Here is a 25500-nt window from a genome sequence, read left to right on the forward strand (position 1 = left end):
AGAGGACACCCTTTCTTTCAGTTTGGGGTACTTTAGTGGCAATGTGGTAGAGTGAAGAGCATGTATGTAGCATCTATTATCCAAAAGAACAAATATTAATCTCAGAATGGGGTAAAATATTGCTTTATTGTTTCCTATTGATTCAACCTTCAATTCATTTAAAGTTGGGCTCAGATAGGGTCCTACAAGTCACTCTTCCCAGACTTTCCGACCATCTCCCCTACCAAATCCTGGGACACTGTGTTCCTCTGAATCTCTCTAAACCATGCTTCTCCTTTCCATGTGACCCTTACATGGGACATCTTCATTTTCAAGTCCTCAGGGGTACAGTCTGGGAATGTCCAACCCAATCAATCTTCAGCAACAGGTTCTTGGTTCCATCCTTAAGCTGCATCCTGCCTGTGGACTCTTGGAAAGAGGTTTGTGTGGTTGTCACTTGAAACTAACTTACCTCTGAATTTCTTAATGTTTAAAAAACTCATGTACTCATCTCTTCAGTGCTATACATTTCTTCAATTTTGGTCAGTAGATTTGTTCTTGAGAATCTAAGTAATTGAAATTCTACCTTGGTGTGTTTGTCCTGTTGAATATCTTTTTGATGAATTTATTTTAATGCTAATTGTAGTAATGACTTCTAAAATGAGGGACTAGAGAGATCAGACTCCAGTTTCTACCAGCTTCATCTTTCACTTTCTTCTCCTCCTCCACCTACATAAAGAAACTTTATCAAATATCAGAAGCCAATCAGCTATCACTGGGAACCATCAATGGGAAAATTCACACATATAACAGTTGGGAATAAGGAAGGAAGGACAGGTTTCTCCTAGGTGGACTCAAAGTTCAGACCTGGACAGATGGGTTTTTTTTCTCCTTAACAAAGAGTCAAGCCGACGAGGGTGGGATTCGAACCCACGCGTGCAAAGCACAATGGATTAGCAATCCATCGCCTTAACCACTCGGCCACCTCGTCCACTTACAGTGACCACTTGGCGTTCCTTATTTCAGAGTTTATACTAGGGAACTCGCTGGCTATCCCGGAGAGAAAGACGCTTAGGAGACGGCTTAGAGACGTCTGGGAGACGTGGAGGTGGCTAGCTTCCACACGAATGGACAAAGAACTGGGATGGAAAAGCTGCGACGGGGGCAAAAAACGGGCTTAGCTTTCCCAGGAGTCGTAAAATTGGTTGAGACGTGGTAGAAACACATCTGCCTGGGCTTTCACTCCCCTTTCTCAGGCTGCCTGGTCCCCGGCAGGAGGCGCCTCAGCGTCAAGTCCTGGCAGGCGGTGGGCGTGACGCGGCCAACCTGGGCTGAGCCAGTTTGCTGTCACCGTCCTTCGTCAGGGGAGCCTGGGCCCGCGGCCCGAGAGCGCGGCCGGCTGTCCGCAGGGGCAGAGGTTCCCAGAGCCGGTTCCACTGGAGTCGCTGTCAGGGGAGCTGACGAATGTGGACTCCTAATTCGTGGTTAATAAGACAGTCTGGAAAACTAGACGACGGATCTGAATAGGGCTCAATTTCTATTCCGTGTTATTGCCGCTTCTACAATACTTTCGGGTGACATTGCATAGAGAAGATTCTTTAACTTCGTGGGGCTCTCCTCCCGGGTCATCCGCATCTGAGGAACCATGAATTCTGTTTTCCTTCCAAATTCCTACGTGTTATTGAGTGGCTTTTTAGGGGAAATGTTTCCCAACTTTCATTCTATATTCCAAAGGATGAGATGCTAAAAATGTTGAGACTCACTTCTAGTGAGAAAATGATTCTGGAAAAGGGTGAAAAAAGCTATTTTAGCTGCTTTTTTTTTTGGTTTTTGATTGGTTTGTTTCATGGAATGAATAAAATGCACATGAAGGAACGAGGAGTAGGGACTAATTCTGACTAATCATAATGAATCATAAATGCCTGACAAAAGAAGGTAATATCGAAGGTGAGTCTCGAAGAGCAAATTTTCTAGAGGTGCAAAAAATGAGGTTGTCCCAGACTGAGGAAAGCACGTGATCAAAGGTGAGTAGTATCTAGAAAACTGTTGGAAATCACTGTGGCTGGAGCGTTGAAGCACGTGAGTGGCTGATCAGGAAACATCACTAAATCTGAGAATGGAAGGTGGTCATGAAGATTTTTCTTTTGAAGCCCAAGCAAATCAACCACAACAGGATGAACAACAGGAAACACAGGGGAAATCCTGTAGGAACGGATCCCTGTGGCATTTTCACACTCTAAGCGTGGGGACACTACCTTAGGTTGCTCTAACATCTTCTTGAGTGAAGACCACCCTTTGCTTGTCCCAAAGAATTAGTGTCTTTCTTAACCTGGAAAAGTCCTTATATTTTAGTGTTTGTTGCATTGTCCTGCCTGGATCTTCAACCTCAATTTAACCCACTTCCCTCCACCTTGTTTTCCATGCTTAGTCCAATTTATGATTTTGTATCAAGAAGAATCTATTTCCTGTCTCTTCTGACAAGCCTATTTCCTTCACGGTGTGCTCTCGACCTTTTTCATTTTAACCTGGATAAATTTTTTTTATCCATAACTGGTTCTCAGTTTAAAGCTTTTTTTTTTTTTTTTTTGCGATACGAGGGCCCCTCACTGCCGTGGTCTCCCCCATTGCAGAGCACAGGCTCCGGACGCGCAGGCTCAGCGGCCATGGCTCACGGGCCCAGCTGCTCCGCAGCATGTGGGATCCTCCCGGACCGGGGCACGAACCTGCGTCCCCTGCATCGGCAGGCAGACTCCTAACAACTGCGCCACCAGGGAAGACCCTAAAGCTTATTTTTTTAATTAAAAATTTAAGGTTTTCCCTGGTGGCGCAGTGGTTGGGAGTCTGCCTGTCAATGCAGGGGACGCGGGTTCGAGCCCGGTCTGGGAAGATCCCACATGCCGCGGAGCGACTGGGCCCGTGAGCCACGGCTACTGAGCCTGCGCGTCTGGAGCCTGTTCTCCGCAACGAGAGAGGCCACAATAGTGAGAGGCCCGCGCACCGCGATGAAGAGTGGCCCCCGCTTGCCACAACTGGAGAAAGCCCTCACACAGAAACGAAGACCCAACACAGCCATAAATAAATAAATAAATATTTAAAAAAAAAAAAATTTAAAACCAAAGTTAACCACACATGTTTAAAAATATCAAGTAATTCAGAAATATGTGTATGTAAAAAAGTGTTCCTCTCCCTCTTTGGTAGAGGCAAAGATTTTCAGCCATTTGGCTTTTTGTTTGTGTTGTTTCTGTTTTTACCAACATGTCTCCAAATATCATGCTATGGCAGAGATGGCTAGTTGCCATCAATATTTGTGCTTTCCTTCCAAGAAATGGAAATTTAGTAGAGTTCATAGCCACTCACAGGAAGATTACAATGCACAGCTTTCCTTGATGTATGGTCATGTGGCCAATTTCTAAACTAGGACATTAGAGAGAAAGTGGATGTAAAACTTCCAGGTTATGTCCAGAAGAGGAAGGAAGTACCATTCACTTCTCTCTTCCTACTGCATCTGCTTGCTGGAAAAGGCAACAACATAGGAATGAAGGTGTCCTGAAATATAAAGAGATTGGACCCAGCAACCCATAGAAAGGAGGGATCCATGAGACAGAAGAATGGAACCAACATCCTGGAGCCAAAGTATCACCCTGCTCTTGATTATACCTTCAAACTATTACATGAGAGATCAGTAAACTTCTGCTTCCTTTAAGCTACTGTTCATTGGAGTCTTTGTTACAAAGACAAAATTGTATTCTAATTAATACTGATGCTTTTATTTCTACTTTTTGATTTTTTAAGTTTAGTATTTTCTATTGATTACCCCTTATACAAAAAGAAGATTCACTTCTCTTTTTTCACCCTAAACACCACCATATACAGATACAGATACTCTTCCTATCAAAGTTTCTTCCAAATATAATTATATCATAATGTGTATTGAATTAGTATCACTGTTCATATATTATGATTGGCAAATATCATTCACTGATCTCTCATGATATTTTGTTTCCTGAACATTAGATTTTTTTCTCAAATTACCACAAATAACCATAAATTTTTGACAAAAGAAATTGGGTGTTTTTTATACTTGCTATACGCTTTTCATCCTGAGGTCTTCCTTCACCATCATCTGCATACTTTCTTCCCTCGGAGACCCCATTTCCCAAGTAAGTAGCTTCCTGAGAAAGAGTTTATTGGAGATAAGACTTTCAAATATTTGGGTATTGGAGAATATCTTTCAAGTTTCTCTAACACTTGATTGAATACTTGGTTGGGTATGGAATGCTAGGCTGGGGAATATTTTCTTTCTTCTAGCTTCCAGTATTGCTTTTGAGAATTACAAAGTCATTCTAATTACTATGCTTCATTTGCAATTAGTTTTTCTCTTTCAGGATGATTTCTTTGTCCTCAATGCTCTGAAATGTCTGAAAGTTATGCCTTTGTATGTTTCTATTTTCATTCACTGTTCTGGGACCTCCATTACATCATTAAATTTGGAAAATCATGTATTTCAGTTTGAGAAATTAGCTTGAATTTTTTGTTTCTAATTTTCTCACTTATGTGTTCTCTATTTTCTTGCTTTACCTTTTTTCTGGAGTTTCTTATTCTTGGATTTTAAACCTTCAGGATGTCTCCTCTACTTTTTATTTTTTTAAAAAATTATTATTCTCTCCTAGTTACATTCCGTTCATACTTTTTAAATAGACTCTATTTTTTTAACATCTTTATTGGGGTACAATTGCTTTACAATGGTGTGTTAGTTTCTGCTGTATAACAAAGTGAATCAGTTATATATATACATATGTTCCCATATGTTCTCCCTCTTGCGTCTCCCTCCCTCCCACTCTCCCTATCCCACCCCTCCAGGCTGTCACAAAGCACCGAGCTAATATCCCTGTGCCACGCGGCTGCTTCCCACTAGCTATCTACCTTACTACGTTTGTTAGTGTGTGTATGACTATATTTTTTTTTTTTTTTTTTTTTTTTTTTTTGCGGTACGTGGGCCTCTCACTGCTGTGGCCTCTCCCGTCGCTCCAGATGCACAGGCCCAGCAGCCATGGCTCACGGGCCCAGCCACTCTGTGGCATGTGGGATCTTCCCGGACCGGGGCACGAACCCATGTCCCCTGCATTGGCAGGCGGACTCCCAACCACTGAGCCACCAGGGAAGCCCGACTCTATTTTTTTTTTTTTGGTAGTTTTAGGTTTACAGAAAAATTAATTCAAAAGTACAGAGTTCAAAAAAAAAAAGTACAGAGTTCACACATACCTCCTCCCATCCCTCACAGCTTCTCCTATTATTTACATCTTATATTATTTTGGTACATTTGTTACAACTGATGAACCAATATTAATATATTATTATTAACATGATTCATGTTAGGGTTTACTCTTCCCTTTAGACAGTCTATGCATTTTGACAAATGTATAATGACACGTACCCATCATTACTGCATCGTACAGAATAGTTACGCTGCCCTGTGCTCCATGTCTTCATCCCTACAGCCCCCATAACCCTGAGAACTCCTGACATTTTGTTTCTATACTTTTACTTGTTCCAGAATGTCGTATAGTTGGAATCATACAATATGGAGCCTTTCAAATTGGCTTCTTTCACTTAGTAATATGCTTTTAAGTTTCCTTCATGTCCTTTTGTGGCTTGATAGCTAATTTCTTCTTATTACTGTATAATAGTCCATTGTACGATGTACCACGGTTTGTTTATCCATTCATTTACTGAAGGACATTTTGGTTGTTTCCAAGTATTGACAGTTATCAATAAAGCTGCTATAAATATTCATGTGCAGGTTTTTTTGTGGACATAAGTTTTCAACTCATTTGGGTATATACCAAGGAGCATGACTGCTGGAGTTGCCTTTATATTTTTACTCCACATTCTTGAGGATGTCTTTTACATTTTATTCCAATTACTCCATTACGTTTTTCATATCTACTCTCACAACTTCAATTTTAAGAGACATCTGTACTTAAGAGTTACCCAGCATTCTCTTTAAAAAACAAGAATAGTTATAATAACTTTCCTGAGATGTTTTCTCCTCTCTGCATTATATTTTCCTCTATTTTTTTAGTTCACTTTTATCTCTGTCTTTCATATTAGACATTAACTTTAGATGTCTAGTGATCTTTGGTTCCTGATCTATAGATATAATTAGGCCCTACAAATAACTGAAAATGAGATTATGAGTCCAGTTTATTGATTGTGGGCTATATGATTAAGTGATCTGCCTGTGCCATTTACTATCAGACAATACGTTTAACTCATCCTTCTTGGGATAGTAAAATCCCTTGAAGAAGGATCATTCATTCAATCTGCTTAGATGGCATAAAACTGACTTCTTGAATTCTGAGAAAATTCTTAAAGGACAGGAGTTGGAGGAAATCCTTTTTGAATCTCAAGCTTAATGAATGACACCATCTACTCCAAATTATAAAGTTAAATTACAAATAAATTATAAATTTATATTTGTATATACAAAGAGACAGTATATTACACACCACTTCTGAATAAGGACCTGTGTCTTCATACTTAATGGGTTCCCAAAGCTGATCAAGGAAAGGTAAAAAGATTCATACTATTTCAGAACACCAAGATGAGCAGGGCCAGGTAAGCCTCTGTGGTGTCATAAAGCAAGGAAGAAACTGCGGTGGTGTGTGTGTGCGTGTGTGTATGTGTGTGTGTCCACTTTCAGTTTGGGCCACATAACCACACAGTTATTCTGAGGAAATAATTTAGCTAGCATGAGCAAAGTAACTGGATTAATACCTTCCTCTCCATCTATTTTTCATCTTCCAAATTTCCATACTAATCAGTTCACCTGAGCGTTTTCAACAATTCCAAAGTGAGAGCTTTTCTTGGGGCCAAGGATAAGGCTACTGGTAAGTTTCCACGTTTGGGGTGGGGAAGACCTTGAACTTCCAGTATTAGCGATTGCTCCACGTTGTTTTTCTCTCCGGGGGGAAAAACTCTGGCCGGCAATATTCCCCGGAATCTACAGGTAGGCTTTGGTGCTATGTGCTTCTGTGAGAATTCTACACTTCTTCACAGGACGCATGATAATTGTAAACATTTAGTTACTTGTGATATTAAATTCCATTGAAACAAAACCTTTTATTATAATTTTTAATTCCTGGTCCTCCATCGCATTCCTGGCATCCAGCCGAGGCTGACACGCAGTATTCACTGAATATCGATTCGTTGAGTGAAAAAGTGAATGAACTTTGACCAGGGAATGCAGGTCCGTGGCGCAACGCAGGAAAAGAAAGAGGCAGATTACAGTGGGATTAAATGTAAACGGTCGATTACAGTGGGAGCCGCGGCAGCAGCAGCTGGGGTGACTTACTTTAGTCAGTGCGGTAGCAGTAAATGCTGCGATTCCGAAAATGATCACTCAAATTGGACGTAGCAGTGGAAATGAATATTCACGTCTCTACGAGACGAAGGAAGGTACAGGTTGACCATAATTCACGCTTCCCCGCCCTACTCAGTCAAGTGCGCACACGCACGTACGTATGCACGTACACACGTACGCACAGACTAGATGCCCAAGGCCTTCCTTCTTGACTTTCGGGAAGGGATCCACTGGAGAACTGGAACTGGGCCGGCGCCAGCAAACTCGCATCAACACTCCTGATACCTCCCAGTCAAGGAGATCTGGAATTAAGCACCCAGCTTCTCCGAAGGCAATCCTGCTGTCAATGTAATGAAAGCCCATGTTTTTGGCAATAGTATTAGAGAAAATACTTTTTCTGATTCCTTATTCCAATTGGTCGAAAAGGAGGTGGGCTCGTCCGGGATTTGAACCCGGGACCTCTCGCACCCGAAGCGAGAATCATACCCCTAGACCAACGAGCCACCTCTGCAAAATAGAAAGCACGCCCATACTTAATATAAAGAGAATTAGAATCAGATTTCTTTTTCCACACTTCGAGTCAGAAGGATGAGCCCCAACTTTCCTGACTATTTAATCAATATAACAGTATTTAAATTGCAACTAATATACATTTTGGGGCCTTATGATGACCTCTTAGCTTAGGCTCAAGTTACTAAATTTTTCATCCTTCCTCCGGTCAGTTGTGTAATAACCACTCCTAAGTGAATTCCATCAGTAGACTAATCTGTGATTTAATTGACAAGATTACATAATAAAGGTTACATTAGGGCAGTACTCTATTTTTCATCCTTATTTTTAAATTGAAATATAGTTGAGTACAATATTATGTTAGTTTCAGGCTTGATCCATATTTTTATCTGAAGAAGTATATATTCCCAATTTCATTATGTATTGATACTTCGTGGTGTGACAAATAATTTGAGTGACATTCATGTTAGTTTTCTATACTTTACTTTCATAGCGGAAATTGTCTGACATTTTCTTTGACAAGTCCCCTAAAACTTGCTTTTTCATAAGTAAGCATTTTTGTCAAGATATTATTTCAACATGTGGTCCCCTAAAACAGGATTGTACCCCAAGTACAGGTCATTATTATTGCATCTGTTTTATGACTTTGAAATCTCTGTATTCTGCTAGGACTGAGAACAGAATCCTTCAAAGATTTAACACTTTAGAAAACAGCTTGCAAAGACCTTCTCTTCAGGACAAGCAGTTGTCTTCAAATTCTTTATAGATTGGCATCCCATCTTGCTGAGTTTCTCATAAGACTTCTCTGAAAAATGGCAATGCTGGCAAATGAATGCTTAGTTTGGCTCCCTCTTGTATATCTCTTTAGCTTTAGAAGAAGGTTTTGGCTTTTCAGTAAGGATTGAGAGAGGAATCTGAAGTGCCAGCTCCTTTGAAAGATGGTTCTTTTTCCGTGTTTATGTCACATCCTTATGACACCTCATAATCATAGCTAAAACCTCATAGCTAACTCCTGTTCGTTCATCATAAACCAGCCATTATGAATGTTTGTGTCCCTCCAGATTCATATGTTGAAATCCTAACCCCTAATGTGATGGTATTAGGAGGTGGGGCCTTTGGGAGGTAATTAAGTCTAAAGGAAGTCATGAAGGTGGAGCCTTCATGATGGGATTAGTGCCCTTATAAGAAGAGACCATAGGCCCCTCTCTCTCCCACACCCCCAAAGAAGAAATCATGTGATCAACAGCAATATGGTGCCTACAAACTAGGAAGTGGACTTCACCAAACACTGAATCAACTGGACCTTGATCTTGGACTTCCCAGCCTCCAGAACTGTGGTAAATAAATTTCTATTGTTTAAACCATCCAGCCTCCAGTATTTTGTTATAGCAGCCTGAGCAGACTAAGACACCAGCTTAGACTTCGCTTGCCTAATAAGCCCTCACTAAATTCACTGAACTGCGATGCTGTTGCTTCTCGCTTTTCTTCCTCCACTTCTAAGCTACACGGTTAACTTACTCTCCACCTAGTATCTAAATTACCAGGCTCTGTATCTGCAAAATAATATTAAATAAACAGTTAAAAAATCAACAATCAAAATGAGGCATGGGGTTATGGTTGTAAAAGTACATGTTAATGACAGATGAAGTTAGGGGCCAATTAGGAGAGGGACTTGAGGAGATTCTTTTTCTTTATGAATCTAAAAAGTCGATGACCTGGAGAACTCAAGTCAATCTATGTTGGGTGACACATTTATTGGGAACCTCAGTGTCTCCTCAGATAAATAGGTGGGTTTGAACTTCAAGGCTCCCATTAATGTTATCAGCTCCAGTAAGACACACGTGCCATCTTTCAAGGGACAGTAAAATCTGACAAATTTACACTTAGCCTTTCACTGCTTCTGATTAAATAGTTGTTACTTGACAGACACACCACTCTAAGACACCCAGAGCAGTTTTTGGAATGAGAATTTTTTCTTCGCTATTCACAAGAGGATGAAAAATGGACTGAGCGGGTGTTACTTTTATATCTACTCTGGCTGCTGGGAGGGGTGAGAGGTTACATAAATTTCTAAAAAACCTTTGCAAGGCATTTACAGTCAGCATTTAAGGATCAACTAAAGGCAATCTGCAAACACGGTATACTCCTCCTGGTGTTTTTTTGGCAGAGCCTTTCTACGTGAGGACCAGCATAACCGTGAAGAGTTATCTGGCCATGAGGCCTAGTGATGTTTAAATCTCTGCCGATGTAGCTTCACTAGTGAGATTATTTTTCAAGCCTATAATTAAGGAACATGGGTCCAGTATCAAGAAGGAGAATTTCCAGAAGTTTTAAACATTTAATCATGGTACATATAAAGCCCAACTTATCTTCTGATTCTGACCTAAAGTCTTCATTTATCATCATCTATATATCTCTATCTATCTATCTATCTCACTAGTAAGCATTTTTCTGATTTGAGACTTTCAAAATGGGTTAGACTCAGATACTATCCCGAAGTACATAATGGATCAGCTCCCTCATGGACTAAAGAAAACCCAGATGTTTCTGGATGGCAGCTGGGAAACGATCAGCTGTTTTTGCCCTGGGTCCTGGCAGCTTCTTCTTCCATAAGTGACAAAAGAGCTCAGAGTCTTCTCTCTTACAGCCTGCCCCTCACCAGCCCTGCCTCCAATGGCCTCTCTTCCAAAGCCAAAGGCTGTCCCAATCCACGGGTGTCAGGTATACTCACCTTGGTGGCTCTGTGCAGCACTGGGTGGTCTTCTGGCAGAGCAGCGCCAGCCAGGCCCTGTTTATATTTCCCAGAGTCCCAGTACTCATGCCTAACTCTCACTGTTGTCAAGATGTCAACATCATAAGTTTTGCCTTCACAAGGGGTAAAGAGCTTCTGCACAGTGTTGATCCCTGGAGCACATCTCTCTCCTCTCCCTAATGCTCCATAATTTGCTGAGCCCAGAAACATTCCAAAGCCAGTTATAGTCAGCGGACAGTAATGAGTAGGAGGCACTGTGAGGATGAGTAGTTACCACTGCACAGCTCCCTGAGAGATTCAGGTTTCCTAGACGTTACTGCAGCCTCCTGCCATGCCCTCCACTCACCACCAAAGCTCAGGAACAATCTGGAAGAAACATCTGAGAGTCAGAAGTGGTCATTTAAAAAAAAAATTTATAACTATCTTATTATTTTTTTTGTGTGTGTGTGGTACACGGGCCTCTCACTGTTGTGGCCTCTCCCGTTGCGAAGCACAGGTTCCGGACGCGCAGGCTCAGCGGCCATGGCTCACGGACCCAGCCGCTCCGCGGCATGTGGGATCTTCGCGGACCGGGACACGAACCCGTGTCCCCTCCATCGGCAGGCAGACTCTCAACCACTGCGCCACCAGGGAAGCCCCTATAACTACCTTCTTCGTTGATAATGAAAAATCATTCAGTGTTAGAAGAAGGATACTGGATACCCATGATAGGTAGTATCTAGAAGACAGCAAAAGAGGAAACTTCTGGCATGCTGGGTTCTCGATCTGGGTGCTGGATATATGCATATGAATCAGTTCACACAACTAATTGAGATGTTCACTTATGATTTATGTTCTTCCTTGTATGTTTATTTCTATTAAAAGTTTACTGCCATTATGTAGAAACCCTCTCTGATCACAGTAATGCTCTTTTATCTTAACTACTTTGCCTTGTATTAATATGGGTTCTCCAACATTCTTATTGTTTGGTATTAGTCAAGATATCTTATTCCATAATTTTATTGTCAACCTAATCTGTCATTAGGTGTTGGATAGGTCTCTTGAAAATGGAAAATAGAAGCACTTAATATCTAGTTTTATATAATATAATATAATATGATATGATATAATATAGTATTCACAGGCAGAAAAGAATAATGGTTTGATCTATGGCCTCTAGAATTACCTTTCCTGAGTTTGATGCCACTAATTGCTAGCTCTGAGACCTTGGGAAAATTACTTTGTGCTTTCTCACCAGTAAATTGATGATAGTGAAATTAAAATTTTAATATATAGGAAGCATTGTATAAATGTTTGATGTTTGAAAGAGTAAAGCTTGTCTGGATTGAAAGAGTAAAAAATCAGCTCATACTGAAAAAGGAAAAAAAAAACCCAAACACTGCCATTCACCCAGCTGGGAGAACATATACAGATAAAGCAGGCTGCAAAATTAATAGGAAGCATTTTTTCATGTGCCTGTTGGCCATCTGTATATCTTCTTTGGAGAAATGTCTATTTAGGTCTTCTGCCCATTTTTTGACTGGGTTGTTTGTTTTTTAGATGTTGAGCTGTATGAGCTGTTTGTATATTTTTGGATATTAACCCCTTGTCAGTCACATTGGTTGCAAATATTTTCTCCCATTCCATAGGTTGTCTTTTCATTTTGTTCACGGTTTCCTTTGCTGGGCAAAAGCTTTTAAGTCTGATTAGGTCGTATTTGTTTATTTTTGCCTTTATTTTATTTTGCCTTTGGAGACTGATTTAAGAAAATATCGCTATGATTTATGTCCAAGAATATTTTGCCTATGTTCTCTTCTAGGAGTCCAATGGTGTCATGTCTTATATTTAGGTATACTTGTTGAAGAGAATGATTGTATCTTGTTTTAATGAATAAATAAATCGAAAATAGTGGGGGGTTTTTAGACATCATTTGATAGTTCCCTGGTACTCCCTACAATACAATCAGCCTTTTTGTTATCAAAGAGCTACAAAGTAATCCGGTTCTACCTTAATTTAACTGAAGGATTTCTTAAATTGGAACCATTAAATATAGGTATTTGGTACAATGCATAGTTCTGGCATTAAGATATCTGATGAATCCATTTGGAAAAAATATTTGATGCTTTTAAATTTGTTACACATGTTTATGGTACAAAATCTTAGAATTGATATAAGCAGGCTTTACTCCATTTTTAAGACTCTCTCTACCGTATTCCATTATTGTCCTTGTACGCTAAGGTTTTTTATCCCTGTTCTAAACAATGGTAAGTGCCTACTTTTTGGCTTCATTATAACATGTCCACACAGTTTTTGAATAACTCAACTATATTATTATGTTATAGTAAATTTGTTTATGAGCTTATTTTCCTCACATTACTGTGGCTTGCTTGAAGGCAAGGACTATGTTATTTACCTTAGTTTCATAGCTTTCCTGTGAAAGTTTCACAACCTTTTCCTAATATCTAGCATGGAGAACAAGAAAAAACACTCTCCAACTTGGTCATTGGTAATTGTAGGAAAAGCAAGAGATATAAGAGCCTGGAAGAAATTAAGAGCATCATTTTAAAATTTAATCATGAAGAAAAGATTATTGAGCACTAAGAACAGACAGGAAGTATCTATATAAATAAGGAGATGTTGTGTGATTGCTGGCACAAAATGGTTAATGGTAAATTGAAATTTGAGTTCTCCAAATAAGTGCTATTCTGTGCTTATCTCTTAAAAATTCAAATTGAATTTAGAAATTTAAATTAACTCGAGAATCTTAAAAAGAAAATAATTTAAAATAGAAGAACACATGACTAAATTGTTACATATCTAAAGGAGTGTCAGGTAGGAGGCAGAAACTGATAATAATTTTAGAACACACAGCTATGGCTGGTGGACATGTCAACTGCCTCTTACCTTTCATGTATTTTTAATTTTTCTTACCAGTAGGAAAGAAGTAAGACGATGAGCTCTGCATCAATTTTTCCTGTGAAATCGCACATGAAATTAAAGGAAATAATGGCTGAAAAATCTCAAATTTGGTGAAAGACATAAAGCTCCAGATATAAAAAATCTCAGAGAACTCAAAACTGTTTATACTCAGGCCAATCATAGTCAAGTTTGTAAAAATTAAAATATAGAAAAAATCTTGTAAATGGCCCAAGAGAAGCAATACTTTTACCTATAAGGGAACAAAAATTCTCAAATGACAGTGAATTTCTTACAAGAAATGATGGACCTGAGACAAAACTCCATTGATCACCTAATCCTATAAAATCCCTTACTCTAACTGGTGGTCCACAATGACACTATGGATCTTCAGGAATTATTGTCAATTCAGAGCCTGTGTCTATTAATCTCTGAAAATACTGATTACATTTCCTTTCCCATTACATAGTGCTCTAGTAAATGACTGCAGGTCCTTCTGGGGAAGGCTGAGAGGTAGATTAACAGTATACAATTTTGGCAGTGTAGCAGGGATGGGTTCCAGTCTTCTTCATCCCAGGCGTTCCAGATCTGTGAATTGGCTCAAGTCTGGGAATTGATTGATGATCTGTTTTAGTAATACATGTCAGATTTCTGTTCACCAGATCTGAGGCTTTTCTCCTTATACAGTTCAAGTAAGACTTCAGTAGACCTCTCATATGCTTCAGCTCTACAGACACCATAATCAACCAGTCATTACCAAAGATTTATGTCAGTCAGCCTATTCTGATTAACATCTGTAATTGTACCCACTTTGTCTTTGATGATTAAGTGCTACCACTGGCCCCTGTCACCTTGAGTTCCAGTCATCACCATTATGTTTAGGGATTCCAGTACAGTAGGGAAGACCCACGATAAAGCTCTTCTTTTATGCTGGGGCTATCCTCATGAATTTACTAGTCACAGCCATGGTGAAAGGCATTCCTCTGGAACCCCTTGGTTTGGATGAACAGAACCAACACAAACATTGTCTCCAGCATCCCTAAGACTTTGGGTACTTCCCTCTACAGTATAGTAAGAAGGTCCTGAGATTTCAACTTCATTTAGTGTAGGCCATATGTGGGTCTATTTTTTAATCAACAAACATAGACAACTTTTAGAGTCATTCCTAGGCCCTCAAGTTAAAATTTTGAATTCATAATCTCTGTTCAGTAGTCCCATATCAATACATTTTACCTGATCTAACTTTATATTACTTTCAGCTTGATCCCGTACCCTTAAGATCCATTCCCACGTGCATATCTCTAGCTGGAATCACAAGCAATCTGGGAACTGTTTCTGAATTAGTTTCTGCATTGCAGATGGCTTTGCTCTAAAACCTGTTCCAGGATTTTCATGTTTCCAAAGAGCATCCTGAACTGCCATAGTCATGTTGATCATAACTAGATCACCTATTTCATAAGCCGCTAATGGAAAATCTGCCTCCTTCATGTCTGGGCCTGACCCAAACCAAAACATCACACTGAATCCAATCATGTTTATACATCTAGTTTTGAAGTTACAGGAAATATGGGGGATGACAGCATATGTAATGACACCATGGGAATGAATAATATTCAGATGTCAAAAGTTCTGTTGCACAACAGTCCTGGTTTCAGAAAAAAGTAAATGATATGAAATTTAAAAAGAGGAGTAAAAAAAAAAAAAAAAGAGGAGTGAAAATTTTACAGACACTTGTTAAAGAGACTTAAGAGACAATTGAAAAGAACACAGTGTTTGATCTTTCTGGAGTCTTGTTTCAAATAAATCATATGACTACTGCTACTAATAACAACAATATAGTCACAAAGATTACTGAAGGTCTGCTTCGTATTAGGTGTTATTAAAGAATTAGTATAATTGTGGGGTGTGATATTGGCATTGTATTATTTTGTAGTATGTATTAGCAATGTATCCTGAAGTATTTACTGTGGAATAAAATAATATCCTGAATTTACTTTAAAATATTCTAGCATGGTAGGGAAAAAAGAGACAGGATACTTGAAAAGGACTGCCATTATGTTACTGATGGATGCTGAGGGATGGGCCCATGGTCGTCGTAAGTCATTACATTCTTCTGTATTTGAGTGTATGTTTCACATTTTTTATATTAAATATAAAGGCTCAAGGACCACATTCTGGAAGGCTGAGGCTTGAGGGGCTCTACAGCTCTCCCAAGCCTGCCGGGACCTGGCAGGGGAGTAGAGTCTCCTGGAGACTGAGGATCTGGAAGACAGAAGCGACAGGAAGCCACAGAGCCACCGCCTCCACCCTCCGGGCACATTGGCCATAATCACATTACAACTACAATTGTAAATATTATAAATATTATTGTAAATTGTAAATAGAGCCTTTGGGGTCTGCAGCACTATTTAGCCCGGAAGTACCCAGCAAGGTCTTCCGTAGCTGGAACCTGTTTGCTCTCTGCTCCTCCTTACAATTCAGGATCTTGAAACTAGCGAATCAGAGCTTTCCCGCCGCCACCTTCACTTTGCTAAGTGCTGAGCAATGAAGGGTCGCCTTGGCCTTGGCCGAGCCCTCCTTTTTAAAGACTTAAAGCCCCCTTAAGTCCAGATGGGTTTGTATGGTACTGAGACTGAACCCACGTCAGGCAAAGGCTTCCAAGGGAGGGAGTTTGCCTGGAAAGTTCTGGTGGGACATGGCGTCTAACGCTCTGAAATTAAGGGATACAACTGGTACTCGGGAGGAATAGTTCAAATGGTAGACGCCAGCGGGCACGAAACAGGAGGATCAATACCCATGTTCCCCAAAGTTTCTCTTCTTGTGGTTTCTCTTCTTTATAGAACTGTAGCTATAGCATAAGATGCTTTATCTTGAGCAGCACGGATTTTTTTAACTTACATATGTTTTCCTTTCTTGCTGACCCTGACATGTCTTAGATAATGACTAGTTAACTAGGTGAGAATTAATCTTGCTTGTTTAAGAATTCCAGGGACTGGACTTAAAGAGGTGGAAGATGGCCGAACTTGGAATAGAAGATTAATTGCACATAAAATCATCAGAGGATGCTGATCAGACCACCCCACGACCAGTTTCGAGATGATTATCAGAGCTGACTGTGCTCTTTGGCACCTAGTTCCCCCACCTGTGCACCCCTGACACTCCCTTTTAAAATCTTTGTCCTCTAACCTTTGTCCTGAGATGGTCTCAGGACATGAGTCCACAATCTCCCCAGGTTGCTGGCCTCCTGAATAAAGCAACTTTTCCTTTTCCACCAACACTTGCCTCTCCAATATTAGCCTTTCTGGCAGTGAGCAGCAGAACCTGAGTTGGACACTGGCCTCCTCCTGTTACAGAACGTAGTGTGTAGGCAGTGTAAAAAGCAGGAACCACGTGCGGCTTGTAGAGAGGGGAATATTTTATAAGCTTCTGGTTTTTCTCAGGTCAATGTAGAACACAGGAAGATGAGGGTTTTAATCAGTTCTTCAAATTAATGTCTATGAGTCGTAAAGGAAGACACTGAGGTAGCAGTAGGTCCATGTTCAGAAAGCCCATATGTGTTGGACATTTTCCTCTCAGGGTTCAAATGACCTTCAGCAAATCTTACTTCCACCCCTTCCTTCCTTGCTCTCCGTACCTTAAAGAAGCCAACTTGTTCTCTCCTTGGATACTTTCCAATATTACCCATCCCTCTGCTCTTCCAATGCCTCTGTAAACCCTCCTAACACTTTGTCTTTCTTTCTTTTTTTTTTCCCTAACACTTTCAATGACTTGTTTTAGGTTTAAATTTAGAGCCCTTGAGATTGGTGAGGGCAGGAGCACTTGGTTCATCCCATCATCACCAGGGCCCAATCCTCCACCTTGAAGAAGTAATTATTGAGTGAATGTGAGAATGAGTGAATGAGTTAAAATATATATCATACAGGGTTGCTAAGTAATGTAAGATAAAGTTCTCTTCCAGTTACTCTTTGGGACAAGCATTAAAAATGTTTGTAGAGAGAAATGACAAGGATAAAAAATCATTTGGGGTATGAAGATGAGGGAGGAAAGATTAAAAAAAAATGAGAAGTTTGGAAAGGTGCATTGCAGTCAGCCAGAAACCACCATCTTTAAGTATAAAAACACACTGCCTTATTGCACTGCTATAAACCACAACCTGGATATGATTTTCACCCAAAATGATACTATACACTGGAGTACTTTTATTTAAAAGAAAAAGGTTTGCTTCAAATTGGTTTTCCACAGAGCACTTGCTTCTGTGAAGCCAAGTGTTTCATCAAAGAGTCATTTATTCAGATTTCCTTTCCCATTAATGCAGTTTCTTTTTCTCTTCTTCATAAATTACCAAAGACTCTACGTAGGTTTGCAAGCAAGCCTAATGAAGTTTGTAGGTGGTAACTGCTCTAGGGGATGTGGAAGAGGGGCTGCCAAGTTTCAGTTTCCTGATGAGAGGTTAATTTCCCAAAGAGAGGAATTGGGAAAAGCAGACCAGGAGGAGACTCATAGGCGAGTCCAGGCAATAGAGGGGATAACTGAAGCTCTGAGATGAGTTTGCAGATAATTTTTACATTATGTCTAATTTTCAATATGTTTTAAAATTGCCAAAATAAAATGTTTTTACTTTTTTTTTTCAAAAAGGAAGAGTTTGGAAAAACATTTTTACTAAATAATCTTTAAGATAATAATTTTAAAAGAGAAGATAATGTAATTGGAAAAACTATGTAAGATAATGTAATTGAAATTTGAGGAGGGAAAAAATCCTCCAGTCATTCTCCTAATTGGATAGACCTCAGACATTTATACATACATAACCTATACTCTATTGTTATATAAATATAAAACACGAAAATCATTGTGAAACTAGATTGTCCTTTGTACTGAAGAATCTGGCTTACTCAAGTATAAGTGGAGGTGTTGGAAAAAGAAACAAAAAATTTGGAAACAAAATTGGTCGATTCTTAAAAAATCCATAGAGTTCAAAGCCCTTAACAATTAATTCTCCTAGATACGAGTTGCTTGAAAACAAAAGCTCCTTCAAGAAGTCTGTTAAATATCAAGAGAACAATATGCCATGGTAGAGTTGAAGAATAATCTGCAAAACCTGTTACAAGAAGTCAGCACCTTAAATGCAAGAGCGTGCACACTTACAGAGGGGAGGGAAACATGACAGAGCTCATAGAAGGTGGAGAGGAAGGCAGACCTCATTAGGCCAAACTCAGAATACTGACCAAATACTTAAAGAGAGCATAACTGGAAATGCTAGTAAAGTTTCGGAAACACTCGCACCCCAATTCTTCACACCGAAAGCACACACCCGACGACGGTGGGATTCGAACCCACGCGTGCAAAACACAATGGATTAGCAATCCATCGCCTTAACCACTCGGCCACCTCCTCCACTTACAATGACCACTTGGCGTGCTTTATTTCAGAGTTTATTCTAGGGAACTCGCTGGCTATCCCGGAGAGAAAGACGCTTAGGAGACGGCTTAGAGACGTCTGGGAGACGTGGAGGTGGCTAGCTTCCACACGAATGGACAAAGAACGGATGGAAAAGCTGCGACGGGGACAAAAAACGGGCTTAGCTTTCCCAGGAGTCGTAAAATTGGTTGAGACGTGGTAGAAACACATCTGCCTGGGCTTTCACTCCCCTTTCTCAGGCTGCCTGGTCCCCGGCAGGAGGCGCCTCAGCGTCAAGTCCTGGCAGGCGGTGGGCGTGACGCGGCCAACCTGGGCTGAGCCAGTTTGCTGTCACCGTCCTTCGTCAGGGGAGCCTGGGCCCGCGGCCCGAGAGCGCGGCCGGCTGTCCGCAGGGGCAGAGGTTCCCAGAGCCGGTTCCACTGGAGTGGCTGTCAGGGGAGCTGGCGAATGTGGACTCCTAATTCGTGGTTAATAAGACAGTCTGGAAAACTAGACGACGGATCTGAATAGGGCTCAATTTCTATTCCGTGTTATTGCCGCTTCTACAATACTTTCGGGTGACATTGCATAGAGAAGAATCTTTAACTTCGTGGGGCTCTCCTCCCGGGTCATCCGCATCGGAGGAACCACGAATTCTGATTCCTCCACGGCCCCCGCGCTCCACCAGATACCTGTGTGTTTTCTAGGGAGAGTTTGTCCAACTTTCACTAGGTTTTCCAAGCGTTCTGGTACTGAAAACGTCAAGAAACTCAACACTAGCAAGAAAATAATTCGAAGGAAGAAAGAGGGGAAAAAAGAGTGTTCAGCTCCATCTCCCTGTTTCATAAGAATGAACACAACGAACAGATGAACGAACAAGAATAGGAACTAATTCTGACTAATCAGATTGATAATAAATGCCCAGGAAAAGAAGGTAACATTGAAGGTGAATCTTGACGAGCAAGTTTTCTAGGGGTGGTGAAGAATGAGGTTGTCCCAGACTGAGGAAAGGACCTGAGCAAAGGCAAGGAGGCATACAAAGCAATCATATGCATCCTGTTGTCAGTTCTGATAGCAAAGGGTAAAGGAATTATATTACTTTCACAAGGAAGGACAGTATAATTAACAGGAAAATTGTCAAAAATAGGCCTTTCACAGGAAGGGACGGTGAATCATTGGGAAAGTAATACACTAACTCTCATGTATTTGAAATTATTAAAGAGGAATTTGAAAATTAAAACACTGAAAACATAAACAGATTTATTAGATGGCAGATTAGATAGAGCAGAAGGGAGAATTAGGAAACTGGAAGTTAGATTTGAGGGAACTATGTAAAATACTATCCACTGATACAGGTAGTTGGAAATTAGGAAAGAGGAATAGGAAAAATGAAGGCTAGGAGAGAAGTCCTACCATATATATAATCACAGTCCCAAAAGAAATTATTGCGAGAATAAGAAAGAGTCAAGTATCTCCAAGTACGCATCACATATGCTTCAACAATTATCAACATTTTGCCAAACTGGTTTTCCATATTATTGTGAGGTCAATCTCAGGCATTATATTATTTTGTGTTTCCTTTCATCTGTTCAATAAGAATCTTTAATAGATAAAGAGGGTGTTCATTCATCTTCAAAATTCTAGAAGTTATCAGTATAATTTGTTGAATAAATAGTTTTCAATCAGCCAATTCTGCCACTATTTTCAGGAACAGCTGTGGAGAGAACCACAGTTTTTCTTTGTTTGTTTATGATGCTATTGTCTATTACTTGTGTTTCCATTTATTTTCTATTGCCATTAAGAGTCTACAAAGTAGGAATGCTTCTAGATTTCACTGTTTAAAAAGAGATGGTCTATGTGTAAAACAAGAAGCAAAATTATTCTCAGTAGATTTCTACAAAAGTGCAAGGCTTGAGTAACATAAGCTTGCAAGTTCAAGACTACTACCTTCCTAATAGTCTGCCCTGCCGCTCTCCTCCACTCCTGCATTTTAAAATCAAGACTAAAGTTGCTCCTCATTGCCTTCATCCATCTCTTCCCTCTTTAGGCATCCAATCCAACTATTCTCGTGGTGACTTAACTCTCAAAACCTCACTGAGTTATCTCACTCTCTGGCCATGCTCTGTGGATGTCAGAGGTCTCCTGGTTAAGTAATCAGCATGCCATCTCCAGCCCACTGTCTACCCAGACATCAAGACAGTAAACTGGCAACCTGAGCATACTATAAGCCTGATTAAAACCCTTTAATAACTATCGATGACTTACACCCTGGTGATAGACCTCTGCCCTCTCTCACCAGCCTCCCCTGCACTCTTCCACTCACACTCTGGCTGCATCCTGTATTTGGTAGCAATGTATTTGGGGAAAATCAAAATACCTTCTGTGGGGAAAATGTGTGAGAGTAGCTCATATTTTTTCAGAAGCCACATATGGAAAAGCCTGGACTGTGAGGCTGTGCTGGAGCTTTGCTCTTCTTTACACCTGCAGAAGTCTCTAAACTTCTCTATTCAGTGATAGCCCTCCCTTTATTACAAAAGAGGAAGGCAGAGCATTTGGAGAGAGCTAAGTGATGAGTTGGTGGTCCTGCTCAGGGCTTCCTCTCCCTCTGCGGAGAGGTCCAGGAAGTTAAAATAGGGCAAAGCTAGAGCTTTCCTAGAGCGACCTTCCAGGTCTAGCTGTTTTTCACTCTCCTTTGCTCGGTGGTCGGGGATTCCTGCACGAGGCTACTTACGAGTTGTCTCAACTCCATTCCGTACAGTTTGGCCTTGGTGGGCATAAAATTACCAACGGATCCTAGAGGGCCTGAAAGACATATGGATATAGTGATGACATCGATGACATCCACTCCCAGGGGAAGGGGAATTAGCTCAAGTGGAAGAGCACTCGCTTTGCGTGCGAGGGGTAGTGGGATCGATACCCACATTCTCCAGTTTTTGGGTCAGCGGCTTGAGGCAGATTCAAAGCCAGGAATAATTGGATGTGTTAAAGGGAAGTAGTTAAAACATTCATGTTTTTTCTCTATGAGGTTGTTTACCATTCTACAACACCCAAGACAAGGGCACAGTGGTGGGGAACAAGTCCAGAGCAAGTGATGACACTTAATGAGGAATAAAAGAAGGCTGTGGTGCATATATTTATTTTATTCTCTGTAATTATAGAAGCTTTTAAGGATTAGAATTGAAACCTAAGTGGAGCCTTGACAGAGTCATATAAACTTTAAGATATCTCATTTTCATTATTTTCTGACTATATTATGCTCTGACTACATTTTTCTTTTTTCTCAAAAAAAAAAGCATTTGAAAATATATATTAGTAGAACTACTTTGTTTTCTAGGTGCTACAGTCTGAATATTTGTGCCCCCCTAAAATTTATATTTTGAAAATCTAATGGTCAGGGTGATGGTATTAGGAGGTGAGGCCTTTGGGAGATGATTAGCTAATGAGGGCAGAGCCTTCATGCATGGGATTTGTGCCTTCATTTACAAGGCCCCAGAGTATAACTGATTCATTTCACTGTACAGCAGAAACTAACACCACACTGTAAATCAACTACACCCCAATAAAAAAAAATTTTTAAAGGCCCCAGAGAGCTTGTTTGCCCCTTCCACTATGCAGGAAGTCAGCAAAACCAGAAGGCTCTCACCAGACACCTGATCAGCTGGTGTATTAATCTTGGTCTTTCCAGTCTCCAGCACTGTGAGAAATAAACGTTGGGTTTTTTTACAAGCCACCCAGTCTATGTATTTCTATTATAGCAGCCCAAACCAACTAAGACACCATATTTACTCTTTTTTTTTTTTTTTTTTTTTTTTTTTTTTTTTTGCGGTACGCGGGCCTCTCACTGTTGTGGCCTCTCCCGTTGCGGAGCACAGGCTCCGCGGCCATGGCTCACGGGCCCAGCCGCTCCGCGGCATGTGGGATCTTCCCGGACCGGGGCACGAACCCGTGTCCCCTGCATCGGCAGGCAGACTCTCAACCACTGCGCCACCAGGGAAGCCCCATATTTACTCTTTTCATGAAAGTTTCTAATTTTATAAAGCCCAATTTTATCTTACTAAGTTTACAATGTATGTTTACTGTATGTTTTTATACTATTCTGTAAAAGGAAAGCACAATTTGGCAGGGCTTTGTTAAAGTAATTAAGCAAGGAGACCATTAGACTGAGGTGGCTCTAAATGCCTTGGTAGCTTAGGTAAGCAAAACAAAGCTGGAATCTGAGAAAATGAAATCTAAGAACAGCTTATCACAATGAGCCAGCTAGGCTTTCCCACATAAAGCAGTCTTAAGCTATAGCCAATCAAATAATTGCTTTGCTTTGCTTCTGACATCTCTACTAAAGTCTTGCCTCTAGCTTCTGCCTGCAGAGCCTCCTAACCACTTTTTGTTTGGCACTCCCTAATTTGAATGGCTGCTCGCTCAAATAAACCCTTACAAATTTTAATGTGCTTCAGTTTATGTTTCAATGGGTGCAATGGTTAAGTTTTTAAATCTAAAGAATTAAAATCATATTAAATAAAACAAAATGTCTAGTATGATACAAAATACTGCATATAACCTAAATATATACTTTGACAGCTTCCAAGATACTCTCGTGGCTTAGCAGGAGCTATGAAGTGATAAGGTATCCACTTTATTATCTGGTGCTTTTCTGGATGGGACCTCCCTACCTTTCCCAGGGAGATGACTCTATGACTGGACAATGTCCTGTTACATGCAGGACATATTTAGGAATCCAGACCTCAAGAGAGAGTTCTCTGGACCCAGCTTTATTACATGCACCTTCTGCGACCTGTCCTGGGTGGGACATACATGCTTTCAAGTATGGGATAATATTTGCAGCTAGGAAAAGTACTCTAAATTACTTAGTTCAATTCACCCTCTTGGGGCGAAGTGGGGAAGCATGTGATAAGATGTATGACCAGGCATACTCCTTGTGTTGTTGTGGAAGGGGGAGCATATTTTTAAGTCAAAATCACTACCTACACCACTCACAACAATACGCTTTTCCCTGTAATGTTGTTCTACAGATTTCTGGTTTCTGGGCCTCATTATCACTAATCCTTTTCCAGGCCCAGACAGTTGGATCATTTGAGGATGCCAGGTTTTGTTTCTCAGTTGATAAAAACTGCATGGTTGTTAGTTCATCAGGGTGAAATTAAATGTGGGAAAAATACTACAGGTGACTCTCTTTTCAGAAAACAGTATTTTATTTTCCCCTCAAACCAGAGCTTTAATCAAGCAGGAACTCCATGCAAGTTCCCACTTTTGATTCCCTCTAATGGAGTTCAATGCTTATCACCTCCGGGAAGTTACTTAGCGATTTCTAAGTACGCACCAGGGGATCCCTGAGGAATGATGGTCATAAGAGCAAAGTGAGACGGGGTGGTGGAGGGAGTGTCAGGAAATGTTCTTTATTTGAGATCAGCTTGCAAGACAAGGTGGGGATAAAGAATTAGAGAAGCTAACCCACTGCAGCACAAAAGATTCATTCAGTCGGTAATTGCTTGACGCTAATTGGCGCTAAGGAAGCGGTAAGAATAAATGCTATAGGACAAATTCAAAGAAACACATCGAAGATGGTGTAGTAGACAGGAAAGCAAAGGGGAAAGGGTCTCTTCGAGGGATGCTAATCTCCGATTGGAAAATACTGCTCCAGGTGAGGATTGAACTCACAACCTCGGCATCACTCGCACACATACTGCCATATAAGTACCGCGCGCTGTCCAATTGCGCCACTGGAGCTCCTATATTTCTTTTCGATCACCCATTACATCGCCTATGCAGGAATATTCAGTTTTTCTCCGGTCGCAAAGGTACAAGTGCCTCCATCCTTCCCGGAGTCCCGCAACTGCATCTTGCGCACAAAGGCGGACTGTGGTCAGCTGCAGACCCCACCCGGCCACCAATCCTGAAGACGCGGAGGGTGCTCTGCGGAAACGGGGGCGGATACTTTCAAGACGACCGAGAAAAGTGCAGACACTCGGGAGACTCCGACCTCCTCGAGCATTCCAAGGAGGACTTTCAGTGGGCAGAGTGGGCGGGAGAGACTTCTGCTGTTGTGTGGGTCCCGGAGCCCTTCCATTTGTCTCTCTCCGGGATGCTTCTCCTCGGGGCGTCGGAGGGAGGCTTGCTCTCTGAGCCTGGGAAGGGGGTGAATGTGGGAGGACCACGAAGCCGTTGCAGGCTATCTCAGAGTGTGTGAGCATCCAGAATTCCTGTGGGCTTCCAGAGCACATTTGCTTAGTTTGGTGGTAATCTTTCACGTGTTAGAAGACAATCTACCCGCAAGGTATACCTCTTATTGAATGTCTTTGGCGTTTTTTAAATGTAATATTTGGATAACTTCAGAAAGCAGTATTTGAACCTAAAGCACATTTGTATCATCGACCTGCTGTGACCCAGTTGACTTGTAAGTATTCCGAATCCAAGCATATAGTTTTAAATATGCGCAACGATAGCTCATTCGGCCTGTGTGCTGCTAGATTTTAAATTTGGGCAAGAATACAAACTACCTGGTGTATACATTTTTATACTGTCCTAGGAGATTCTTTAAAACACTTAGGCTCATTCTAGTCACTTCTTTAAGTTACTTAATTTTCTTAAT

The 25500-nt window shown here is 40.8% G+C and overlaps 5 non-coding genes across 5 annotated transcripts; 1 reads left to right on the forward strand and 4 right to left on the reverse strand.

Moving 5' to 3' along the window:
• Positions 1–888: 888 nt before the first annotated feature.
• Positions 889–970, reverse strand: TRNAS-GCU. Its single transcript has one exon. It is a non-coding gene; the product is annotated as a tRNA-Ser (tRNA).
• A 6803-nt stretch (positions 971–7773) lies between these two features.
• TRNAP-CGG lies at positions 7774–7845 on the reverse strand. Its single transcript has one exon. It is a non-coding gene; the product is annotated as a tRNA-Pro (tRNA).
• Positions 7846–18811: 10966 nt separating this feature from the next.
• On the reverse strand, positions 18812–18893 carry TRNAS-GCU. The gene has a single exon. It is a non-coding gene; the product is annotated as a tRNA-Ser (tRNA).
• A 2859-nt stretch (positions 18894–21752) lies between these two features.
• On the forward strand, positions 21753–21825 carry TRNAA-UGC. The gene has a single exon. It is a non-coding gene; the product is annotated as a tRNA-Ala (tRNA).
• A 2719-nt stretch (positions 21826–24544) lies between these two features.
• Positions 24545–24638, reverse strand: TRNAI-UAU. The gene is made up of 2 exons: positions 24601–24638; positions 24545–24580 (listed from the first exon to the last, which is right to left on the reverse strand). It is a non-coding gene; the product is annotated as a tRNA-Ile (tRNA).
• Between the last annotated feature and the right edge of the window lie 862 nt (positions 24639–25500).

This window comes from Phocoena sinus, chromosome 11, assembly GCF_008692025.1.
Source record: "Phocoena sinus isolate mPhoSin1 chromosome 11, mPhoSin1.pri, whole genome shotgun sequence".
NCBI classification, from domain to species: domain Eukaryota; kingdom Metazoa; phylum Chordata; class Mammalia; order Artiodactyla; family Phocoenidae; genus Phocoena; species Phocoena sinus.